Source organism: Ornithodoros turicata, chromosome 5, assembly GCF_037126465.1.
Source record: "Ornithodoros turicata isolate Travis chromosome 5, ASM3712646v1, whole genome shotgun sequence".
Taxonomy (NCBI): domain Eukaryota; kingdom Metazoa; phylum Arthropoda; class Arachnida; order Ixodida; family Argasidae; genus Ornithodoros; species Ornithodoros turicata.
Window position 1 is genome coordinate 72,229,050 of NC_088205.1, and position 12,864 is coordinate 72,241,913.

At 44.1% G+C, this 12,864-nt stretch overlaps 1 protein-coding gene across 4 annotated transcripts in view; it reads right to left on the reverse strand.

The window, feature by feature from the left end:
* The window catches only part of LOC135394719 (transient receptor potential-gamma protein-like), a 228,440-nt gene that overhangs the window by 130,279 nt on the left and 85,297 nt on the right, over positions 1-12,864 (reverse strand). The window lies entirely within an intron of this gene.

Here is a 12,864-nt window from a genome sequence, read left to right on the forward strand (position 1 = left end):
TTACGACTTTGCGTACATTTAGAACGATAGAGAACGCAGGCACTCATGAAATATCTTAGAATGGCTGTTTGGATGGATAACTTATTGGCGGTTTCGTATATGCGGTAAGAAATTCCGCACTAGTAAAACTAGTAGTACCTATCGGGAACCGCTGTTCTTTCTCGTAATGACAGTATAAATGCGATGCGTCAGTACTTCATTACACTGGCTCCGGTGCTGATTGTGTAAGCGACTTAAAACGGCCCTTGTTGTGAAATGAGAGTTTATGTAAAGGAAGCTACAACGAAGATGGGTTTGAAAGATGCATCTCATTATAGTTACATTATTCATAAACTTACTTAAGTTTAACGCGTTTAATTAAATCACGACCTTATAGTCATCACGGGTATTTTATAACGGATTCCATTAACGCGTTTAAAAAAAAAGTCAACAAAGACTAAGTGCTTCGGTGTGATAGTTAATGGCTGGATGAAAGCTAAAGCAGCGCAAGAACACGAGCAAGGAGACAGGATGCGCTGGCAGAATTTTTGTCGACGACGTTTTGTCAAGAGTGACATTTATCGAGCCGCGTAGATGACATGTCCGAATCTTACCTATTTCGAGACGACGGGTGTTACACCCACGGAGGATCCGTTTGTCCCTTCCTCATTTTAGTCCGTTTCCCCGACCTTTGGCCACAAGCGACGACATTCTTTGAGTCTGTTTTTGTACCCTGTTAGGAGATAAATTTTCAACTTCTGTAGTGGTGCCCCCTACTCCCCCCAAACGGATACTTCTTCAAAAATTCCTTTCGATAACATAGTGCAGAATATCTAGAGTACGTAGAACCGTAGAATATATAGAAGTGCAGAAAATTGTTTTTTTCCTTCTTTCTGGAGTGGGGGTGGGGGGGGCAATATGTTTACTAGGAAAGAGAAAGGAAAGGTCAGCCAGACGGAGGCTTGCTATTCCAAGAAAAGGAAAATGGGGGAAGAACAGAAAAGAAAAAAAAAGGAGAGAAGGAAAGGAGAAGGAAAAAGGAGAAGAGGGGAAAGAAAAGAAAAGGGAAAGAAGAAAAGAAAAGGAAAGGAAGAATGGGTTGTCGATCTGAGCTCCCGTGTTCGAAAAGCGTTCGCGAACTCGAAGTATGCTTTCCCACAATATGATTAGGGATGCAATATAGCACACTTTACAGGTGCAAAAACGGGAATTTCTGCGATATTAGAAAGTGCGTTAATATTACGAAAACCACTGCAGCTTCTCTTGGTTTATTGAGGTACAAGCTTTCCCGTAATGGATTGCACTTCTTCACTTCTTGTCTACTACACGAAAACTTGTACATTAATAAACCAAGTGCGGCTTAAGTGTTTCTCGTTTATTAGTGCGTGTGCCTCTGGACTAGACTCGGCTTTTGACATTGTTTCGATATTCGAAAGGGCTGCGGGGAAAATGAAAAGTGTCGGATAGCTTGGTTTTACGTGGAACGTCCAGGGAACTTCAATTTCATATATTCAATTTATATGTCTTAATTTTTATTACACCGTACAAATATTAGTAAAATGTTTGAAGGTAAAAGGTTAACGTAACCTTGCAGTTATTTAGTTGTGAAGTATTTCTAGGCGAAACCAGGATCAGACAATGTACAGCTTATAAATAATTATAAGTAATTGCAGTTTAATCACGTGTTTCCTCTAAAATATTTTGGAGTAACCTCAAATAGACCAAGCACGTCGAAGTGGCTCTGGACAACGCCCGTAAAATTTTCTGTATTATATGCGTACCTTCTGTGGTTCTCTCAAATAATTCAAGAGTGCATTTAGTTATTGCAGTGTTTTTACAGTGTGTTTTACTGCAGTGCTTTATCAGATATGGAACGCGAACACTATACTACGCTGGTTCTGAACATTGCTGTACCTTTCTTACTGTGAACCATAACAGACACTAAAACTCCCAAACTGACTGCTAAGCTTCTGAAATTAGAATACATTCCCCATGAGTTAATTCCATAGAATTTTGTAGAAAACTTATCAATACCTCACAGAGCATTTTACATTCTCTTAACATACGACCATGTAAATATGATAAATACGCTGTGCTTGTGTACCCTGGTGTGCTCCAGTCGCGACGGAGGTTAATTCCTCTTTTATGGAGACATTATTTATTTATTTATTTATTTTTTGTGACGCTAACGTTTCTGTTTCAAGATGTGCTAAGATCGAATATGCATCCACTAACCACTACCAGAAACAGCTGTTACAAATACACATGGCCTAATACTCCGTTACTTATATTTCAAATCTACAGCATTTTCCCACGGCGCTGCCGGTATATGAATGAATAAATAGGCTGGCTCGTAACGCAAAACAGAGAGTCATAATGATCTAGCACGCCGTCTTGAAAGAACGTTTCCGCTTACTTTGTTTCTTGACACCCATCGTCTCACGTGATACAAGCTGCATTGTCGCAATCGATGAGTGCTGACCTTTGAATAACATTTTAACATGGCATACTGTGAGAAACTGACAAGAACAGCGACAAGGCCGAGCGGTTTAAGGTGTCCCGCTGTCCGTGGTAGCTAAGGTCGTGCTGAAGACTGGGAGATGGCGTGTTCGAATCCTACCACTGGCTGCGCTATCTGAGGTTTTCCCTGGGTTTTCCGAAGACTTTCCATACGAATGTCGGCACAGTTCTCTCTTAAGTCGGCCCGAAACGCATACTAACCGTCCCCCCACTCCTTCCTGCTGTCCTCTCTCCATCTGTCCACATCTGTACGCCGCTCATAGCCACAGTTGCTTCGCGGCGCTAACACGGAATAATAATAATAATAGAAACTGACAAGAACGACTCTTGGAAAATGACATTGTCTCTACGTGGTATTAACGGGGAAAGGTACCGCTTTACCACATTAACTAAAGAACACATATTTAATTCGGCGAGGTGAAAGTTTTGCTGGGTGGCTTGTAGCTTTGCTCCGTTCGCTTGATTATACGCACTAAATTATACGTTCGTCTCTTACGTTATCGAGGATGCCACGTCGTCAATATTCCGTATACTCGTAAATAACGGGAAATCGTAAAGTTACTGGCTACGTGGCATGGATAATGAAAGTGTTGCGCTTAACGATGCACCTGGTAAGCCTTTGCTTTCCCGAGCTATCCGCGAGCAGTGACTTAATCTCATGTAAGCTAATTAGTAAGGAGTTTCCACGAGGAAAGGGTATCAAGAACCGATCGCGGACCGCTTTAATTATGCAGAGTACGGCGAAATGTGCTGAGCTAGGCTTAGGAATATGGATGGCTAGAGCAAGACATTTGAAAGGGAAAGACAAAAGTGGAAGCTGACTCGCAAAGGAACCGGTTCCGCTCACCAAGCACCCGTAAAATTGTATAAAGTAGTGCGCGTTAACTCTAGGTTAGGGCTGAAATATAACAAAGAAGGTAAGGCAGCGTTCGCACGTGCCAGTCTTCCGCCAACCAACCAGCAGATACCACCAACCACGACCAACTCAAGTTGGTGGGATTCGGTCGCCGAGTGAAAGCTTCAGAAGTTGGTCGCGCATCGACCAATCAGCGGAAGGAGCATTGCCACGTGAGGGGATCACATACAGATCAAACTGCCGAAAGTACCCTCCCGATGGCGGTGTGATTTAGTTCGGGCCGTGCTCCCTTATTTTGGGTGAATTTTAGTAAATCAGTTTGCAACGTCCCGGTACTGTACACGATACGATAATTCGAAACGATATCACGATACGCGAGACTGACGCTGTTGACGTTTTAGTACACCGTGAAAGGAGACGATTCGGTTAATTAATTCGGTTAATTCGGTCGTAGCGCTCCCGCATGGCAAATCCCGAACCGTGATCCGTGAAGCCTTTCGATGCTACGCAGCTGAGGAGTTCTGTTATTGTAATTGATTTCGTTGCATCCACGAAAGGGTTACTCGCAATCACCTTGCGCAACATAAAAATGGTGCGGGGTCCCGCATCTTGCTTCTCGCGTATAGTTGGCCTAGTCTTCTTCCTCTTTTGGCGGGGCCCCGCAACCCGCATGACACCTCCGATATACTAGTCAAACGCGGTACGCTATTACTCGAGGAGATCCGTACCGGCAATACGCTAGCTGAGCTCCGATAGCGTCGCTCATGCACCATGAGACCCAGTGGCGTGTGTGCCAAAGTGAGTCTGGTCATTAAGAGGAACCTAAAAAAGAGGCTCGACCTTTCAATCAAATTCAGCGTTTTTCATTGGCTGCTGTTTCCTATGCGGGCTGCCATGACACCGAAATTTTCCCGAAAATGGCGGCGTAGCTTGGAACGGCGAAGCGAGGATTCCATGACAAAATGTTTTCACAAATTACTTAAATTTTATTCAGTAAGTCTACATTTTGTTGCAGTTAACTTGCAAATCACCTTAAATTAAACTCCAGTGTCGATGTTTACCTGAAAATAATATGTTTCGTAGTCCTTGTTAGGCGTTGTAAAGAAAGCGATCGCAGGCAAATAGCAAGAAAAACGCTACGGACGGCCAAAAATTTGAATTTTATGACAGACTTTTATACATGTACACACCCTTGCCCGTTCTTGATTAAATCTCGTTATGTTTCATAGTTACAATACGCATAATACCGGCAGTCTCTTCCAACAAGCGGTACTGTCCGCCAATCAGTTCTGCAGCATCTGCTATTCTGCGTCTTCCCGACATGCCCCTCTCCATCCAGAGGGTGCCGATAAAAGCGGACGCAAAATCCAATATGTTCGCAGGTCGTCAGGGAATGTCCTGTTCAATCTAATCCAAACCAGTTTCCCGAAAATGTCGGCACCCAGTGAATACAGGCGATATATATAGCTTCGATAGCCTGGGAATAATAGCGAACTGTATTTTGGCTCGTGATTGGCCAGAGAGCTCAAAACGTGGGTGAAGCTCCAGGTATAGGCAGGTCCCATTAATGGCCAGACTCCCTTTGGCATACACGACACTGATGAGACCAACGCCTTACCGAGTATAGTATCTGAGATGCAAAAACGGTCTACTAAAATTATCTATTAATAAATTGCAGTGGTTACGAAGCGTATAGGCGTAGCTGAGAAATAATCGCTCTTTGTTGAAAACGAACACCACACAAACATACCAATAGGCGTTGAATGGGCGTTTGTAAGAGAATGTTGCTCTCTTGGCGAAATAAGCTGACGCAAGGTTGTTTCTGGGCGGCGGAGCTGCCGAGCTCGAACACGAACGAAGCGTGAGAACACGAAGACGGCACCGGGTCTCCAAGTTGGTCGTAAGACACTCACAACAATGACACTGGAGCTTTCTAAGTTTAACGTGTACTTAGTATGTACAATCTTTCGCGTGCTTCATCAGGTACAGAATGAAGTCGTACACAATGAAATGATCATAAGACGTTTGTGTGGGTTGGTGCAGAAAGTTGGCCGGTGTGAGCGCTCCCTAACGGCTCCTTGAGACTGAAGGGAAACGCGAGATACAAGACGGAACACAAAGTACACCGGACAGTGCCTTGTTTTCTGTTCGCTTTACTTCAGTCTCAAGGAAGGGGGGCGGGATGCGTTTATCAAGAAAAAAGAAAGGAAATGTGTTACTTCTTTGAATCTACATTCACTCTCATTCATTTACCATTCGTTCATTCTTGCAACCTACTTTTATGTTCAAGGGTGTAACATTTTGAACAAGTTCGGTATGTGATACAGAAAAAGTACGTAAGGTTGGACCGAAAACACACACGCACAAATAATAAGTTTGTAATTTTAATATCGACGATGTCAAGACCGGCTGATCCAGTACTCGCAAGAGGGGGATAATAAACACAAGCGGGAAGACAATATCTAAAAAAAAAGACCAGAAAGAAACACGAGGAATAAATTGCCAGGTAAAAACCTAAAAAAAAAGAGAGAGAGAGAGAGAAAGGGGATTCCTCCCCATTTGAGAGTTACGGGTGTTTTGTGAATTTAGATTAATTTTTAATATAATTTAATTCATTAATTTTATTTTATTGTTTGAATTAATTAACGAGACATTAAAAATTAAGTTAATTACTCTCACATATTCGTTATGTTCTTTACTGAAATGCAGCGCAGCGAGATATGGTCAGTGTACAGGCCTTGTAAGTTAACCACACAAAAGACAAATCACACGACGTGCGCTATGGGATATTAGCGACGTGAGAGGTGAGGGGTCAAGACATGTGTCGACATCAACAATTCTGTCGCGACAACACATAGTGCGTCTCTTTGTGCGCGGAAACAGTAATGCAATATTTACAGTATAGCGATGAGACTATATCTTGCTTCTTTTGACTTCTTGTTCTTACTTTTTATCTGTTTTTTTTTTTTTCTTTTCTTTTGTCGATGCGGAAGAGTACCGCAGAATGCCACTGACATTACATCAATGTGTACCTTCACTGACATATGCTGTGTTTTTTAAGGAAAAATTCACTGCCACGTCTTCATGCAATGTTCGGTGAGCTCAATGTGCCTTCCGTGTTGTTCAAAACACCGTTTAATGTTGCGTTTGCAAATGCTGGTATATGTACCCAATGAACTCTACAAATTAACTTTGAACGAACGTTGTAAACTAACGACGGAAGAAAGCCCGTAAAAAAATTCAGGTTTATAAACTACAGTGCGCGATTTACAATATTTTAAAATTTCACAACTTTCACATCTGTCTGTAATGAGAATCAGCCAGGGCAAGCTGCAAACACGGAATTACATCTGATCAGATACAAGTCTGTGTGCTAGAGTAAACACCGCAAAGGTCAAACGACACCCCATTTCTTTAAAATTCTCTCAGGGCTTCTGAATCCCCTTCAGAGAAAGGGCTGATCTTGCACAATAGTGATTTATCTTTGAGTTTGTTTCGTGCAAGGCTGCCCTCCAGGCAGAGCGCGTGTCGGTCGAGAGAAATACATTTTCAACGCCCTTTAAAAGGAGTCGGATGGGTTTTCCAGGCTTAAGTAAAGAGTAGGCGTGGCAAGGTCTGCGGATTTCAGAAAAATGAATGCTTTTTGTGGAGGCAAGTTGAAGTAGGAGGTCAGTTAGCAAAGCAACAGTATAAGTTAGAAATGCAGGGTATAGCTTCAGCTGTTTGATGAAAAATTGGCTCGCCAGAGGGAATATAATTAGGGAGTGACTTTTTCGGGTTAAATGCCTTTCTCAGATTCGAAGGGGGGGATGAAAATCGGGCGCTATTTTTAAATCTGTAATTTGGGGAGAACTCGGTCGATAATTGTGCCCTCGGGTGTTACCGGGTGTTTCTGTTTCTCCCCTTGTCTATTAAGTCCTTTCCTAAACTTTTTTTTTTTGGGGGGGGGGGGGGGGGCGTGACCTACCAGTGCTATTCCCCGGAGGCATAGACAGTGCTGATACATATGGGTGTTACAGGTGGCGACCTTTGTTCGTCTTCAGTGGAAACGTCACTTGAGGATTTCATAGTGACTGAAATTCGAGGAGAAATCGGGTTGAACCCGAATTGGTCGGAGGTCAGTTCGGGGGGAAATAACCGGGTGGAATTGGGCTTAACCCGAAAAAGTCACTCTCTAAATATAATGTACCTGTAACGTATAAGAACCGCCATAGGGTGGTGATCCACCAGTTATGTGAAGTTTTTGAGGACATAAGACAGTGATTGTTTTTGAGGCGGGCAGAATATGAAGTTTCGCGGTAGTAACAAACATACTTGTTGGAAGCACGGAAGACAAGTCCTATTAAAGTATCACGAAGAATTGCAAAGAAAAGACAAATCCCACTACCGATCTCCTTGGTGCTTATACAATGCCCGTTTTAACAACAATCTGTCGATGTTGTGCTGTTATTGGTTTCTTTGCGTTTATCTTTCCAATCATGTTTTCCAACCAACTGTTCCAACGTTTACCCGCGTTCTGCTAGTGGAAATTTTACAAAAAAGAAAACAAAAACGGTTGTATTAAGAAGCAGTGTGGTAAAATATGGCGGTTATACGTGTCACAAAGTATACTTAGTAGTAACAGCTGCTGCCTTTCTCAAAATTATCTGTGACTACACTAACCTGGAACGTATTGTATTGTACAAGAAGCAGTAGCCACATGAAACTTAATTGCTTGCTCAAGGGCTTGCCCTCACAGTTCTGTTTATGACTCGTAATTCTGTACGCACTTTCTCAATAAACAACGTGTTGAAACTTTGAATTTTAGAATTGTCCGGAGTAGTTTGGGACTAACATCTCGCTTTTTTTTTCTTTTACCAATCAATCAATCAGAATTGTCTACCTAGTACGCGCCTATTGGGGAGATATTCAGCTTCTATATTGTAGCCTAAGCGGGGAAGCAAGCTATGAAACCGTCATCCATCATTTATTTGTTGCTTGTCTTTTTTTTTTCTTCTTGTTCTCTAACAGTCGCACAACACCGTTATGTGGTAATTACAACATTTTTTTTTAACGCTAGATTCCGGAATTTTTCGGAACTTACCAGTGTTCCGCCATGTTTTTCCTTTTGACATTTCTGTCAACCAGTGTTCAGCGCACACGAACGGATTGGGAAGCTCGCCGATGTGTCACGGTTCCCAAGTCAATGCGGAATTGCGTTGACATGTTTCCCACGTTATACGACAGTTTATACAGTACAACTCCCGTTTACGAAACCACGCCTTCTACGAATGCACCATTGATCCACACATTGATCAGAACGCGCTACATAGTCACATCCCATCCAACGCAGCCATGCCTCTTCCTGCCCAGTTCGCCGCGCGATGTTGCACGGGAAAGAACGGGACTGTATTGAATGGAAAGTGGCCCCGCGCTACTGTTCCGAACTTTACCCTAGAAAGGTCATAGCGATATGAACTTTTTCCGCGAGGAAACGGAAACGGAAACGAGAAGTGGAACTGGAAATGCGATTCCGTTTCCGACACGTAACGCGCTTCGCAACGAAGCACACGAGCGAGGAAGCAGCGAGGCTCCACTTTCGAGGCCTCTGCGGTCGAGAATGCGGAAAGCGGATACGTCATTGTGAAAAGGAGAACAAGGAGAGCGGAAGCTCTGCGGAAAGGAGTGAAGGAGGAGTGAAGCGTGAACGCCTACCGTAACATTAGTTAGTCGCATCGGCCTGCAAACAATGGAACACCAGGACCTCTATAAGGTCCTTTTGTAATGAATGAATAATGTGGGATTTTACTTCGCGAGATAACTTCGATGCCACAGTGATCGGCCTGTGGATAAGTTTTGCTCGCCTGCACGCGCCCCACCCTAAGGACGGAACTTCACCACATAGCACGCACGTCATTCAGAGTAATGATGCTGTTCTCTTTCGTGCTTTGTTGAAAATAGGAAGCGTATCACTTGCTACTTTATATCACTTTCATTCTGAATGGCGGTTGGTTCTAATCGTGTTATGCGGTGAAGCTCTCTTCCACCTCTATTTCTAGAGTGTTAAAAAAAGAGAGTAGATTTAGTGCCCTTGGAGACTAGATGCTTTGCCAGGACCATTAGTCCCTCTTGGGACTAATTGCACGAAAGTTTATGCGGACTTTAAGGACTATTTACAGTACGGAACTTGATTAGTGATAGCAATTTAACGGAAGTAGAAGCTGTATATTTACTCCTCCAATTACTCCTATCTTTCTTAGGATGTGGGGGTTCGTTACAGGTGGATGAAATCTTAGCACACGGCACAACGTATTCACCGTCCTTCGGGGACGATGACGTTCCTGAGCAACTTGTTCCATTCCACCATGTTGCTGGCGTCCTCTGCACGGTTCGAACCCGTAACATTCTGGAAACGAACAGTAGAGTCAATGAAAGCGCTTATAACGACACCTCAGGAGCGCCGTACGGGTCGAAAGCAACCAAAGCCCCACGGGTACGCCCCAAAACGAAAAAAAGGAGCAAAGTGAGGAGTCGCCAGCATTCTTGACTGCGATTATACCCCCAATTTAGTCCCTTGATCTTGAAACTTACCCCTCAGCACTTCAAATCGTCCCTAGGCTTCACATAATCTTCCGCATGCACTTGTGATTGGGGCAATGCGTGTGATCCGGAAAATTATTACAATTGCTCACCGGAATAACTAAGGCCGTTTTGCTTACGGACTCCAGAAGTGCCCTCAACAACGTGATGAACCCCATGTGTGGCAGCATCCTAGCCCGATGTATAAGGAGGTCGTGTGCCCAGCATAGTCTAACCGGAGGTGAGCTTACGCTCCAATGGATCCCGTCTCATGTCGGCATCAGAGGCAACGAACGAGCGGACCAGATAGCTTCCAAAGCACACCACAGCTGCAGCCCATCCTTACCAGTCCCGGCCGACACTGACAGACACGTGGTCGTCAAACATCTAGTTGAGGTGCGTCATCCTGGCATACAGGACATCATGCAGAATCACCGACCCTCTCTTCCCACCAAAGATCTTCCCTGTGGTATGCAGACAATGCTCCATCGATTACGCACGGGATCTGCGTTCACGAACTCGCAACTGTTCAAGGTCGGCTCCAGGGAGGACTCCAGTTGCAGACACTGTAATCATCCGTAGACTATCGCGCATATCCTGACAGAATGCCGTGCATACCATACTATGCGGGAAACTCATCTTCCCCACGCCAGACCTGGTGTACTGACGGACGTCCTCTTGCCCGAAGGTTCTTGTGCGGAACGACTTTCAAAAACTCGCGGCCTCCCATCAGTATCGGTTATCCTGCCTATGCATCACTTTGAAGTCCTCAACTCTCCTCTCCCACTTTCCTTTTTATTTGGCTATAGTCGTGACGATGCCCACTTGAGTGCGGCCAACAATGGCAAGCTATCTCGACCCTCCCCCCCCCATTACAATTACTCTCTCTCTCTCTCTCTCTTTCGTTTTCTTAAGTGTGTACAGTGGGAAAGAGCGCGATGTACGTCGATAGACTACGGTTCAAGATATAATTGTGATAATGATTTTGTAGATCTTTCTTTAGATTCAGATATAATTAGATTAGGGTAGACGAGAATGGATAGCGTAGACGAGAGTAGACTACAATAGGCTAGAAAATTAGACTAAAACATATTTAGGTGTAGTTTTTTAGAATCTGTCTCTTCCTCCACCTTAGGTACACATCGGACGCTTGTTGCGCATCTACCTTTCTGGATGTATATAAGCGAAAAGCACAAAAAGCTGTAGTGAGCAATCAATTGAATGATGACAGTTGAAGAAAAGGCAATGGGATTCGAACCACTGAACAATCAGTACTGTAAAACACTTATTATTCGCGAGCCCCTAATTTTCGAGAATTTCGCGAACAGAAAAATTCGCGGACCGTAAGGGCACGCGAAAACTTCGAGCAGGAATTGACACTTCGACAACGACGATACTATCGCAAAATTTATTTCCATATTTCATCGCTAGCAAGCATTTGAACTACTGCTCCCCACAAACATGCTCAACGTCGCATTAATTAAACTAATAAGGGCAATCCAAGGCGTACCACAAAGCGAAGCAATCGAGCCACGAGCTCTGGCGTCTAATTTAGTGGCCACGAATATGGGCCTGTGCCTTATTTGCGAGAAATTTAACTCGCGCAGTAAAAGGGTTTTACAGTGCTTAAAATAAATTGTCCCAGATTACAAAAAATATGGCAATGTGTTTCTTGCTTGAAGAGCTGATGTATTATGATGCAGTCATTTTTCCTTCAAGCGCTGCCTGTACACTGTGTACAGTGAGGAAATCGGGTGGTATCCATTAATTGATGGATGAACATGCAATCACCCGAAATGGAAGGAGAGACTCATATTACCCTGCATCCAGACGAAGATAATTCAATTAGAATAGCGTCCGTTTTGTAATTTCACGGCACTTTTATCGCAGTCAGAAGACTAAAAAGGACCGAGGGAGCGCCACGTGAAATATGCGATAATTAACGCTCTAATCGATGAAGTTCCCACAATCTTTCCTAACAGCGACGAAGCATCCGGGCATAATTCAATTTCAAAACCGAAAGCTTAATCTTCACGAATAGCTACGACCCTATGAACAGGTAGGCAGGCTTATTGCCGTGAATCTGCGATTATTATTTTTTTTTATTTCCCTCGATTTCTAGAGAGGGATTACTGCCATAGCCGTAGCTTGGTCATTATTTCGTTAGGATAATTAGACTTATCCTTGACAGTGTACACAGGCCTTCGCCTAATAAAACGAGCTGTGACCTTGCAAGTACAGTATATTTATTCGTGAAATACGTACGGAAACAGTTCGTTCTGTGTCCTGTCGCACCTCTTTGACACTCTGTGACGCTCTTTGTTTGTTTGTTTATTTTTCGTGCATTGAGTTTTTCGCGCTTGCGCCAGGGTACGAGTGCCTCACAAAGTGTATCGCTTTGTATAGTTTTCCCCTTCTTCTGGCAACGTGACATCACCACCCACTCTCTGCTTTACTCCGTTGACCCCACATTGTCCCTTACTCTCCCCCGCCGAATGCCGCGTTCCTTTACCACAGTCTTCCACCGCATGAGACTTAATGTGGCTTTTACGCCGGCTTTCAAACACATCCTCGGTGTCGGCGCGTCCAGCCTCTGTTCCACATGTGGTGTGCGCAGTGACCTCCATCAGGTAGTCCTGGTCTGCGGACAGTACGATCGCGAGCGCGCCCTCATGGAAACTGCTCTCCAACGCGTCGATCAACGCCAGTGCGACTTAGCCAAAATTCTCGTGCCATGGTCGGGCCCCTCACATTTGATGCAAGGCCTACGGGCTGTTGCTGAGTTCCTCTCCAGCACTGGACTAATGGACGAACTCTAATGGGACACCTTTCCATCATCATCACTTTCTCATCCCTTCCACAAGCGCAATGGGGCAGTGTGCCGCCGTAACGGTTGAGAATGACCCACCACATCATCATCTCATTTATGTGTGTGTCCTTTTCTTCTTTTT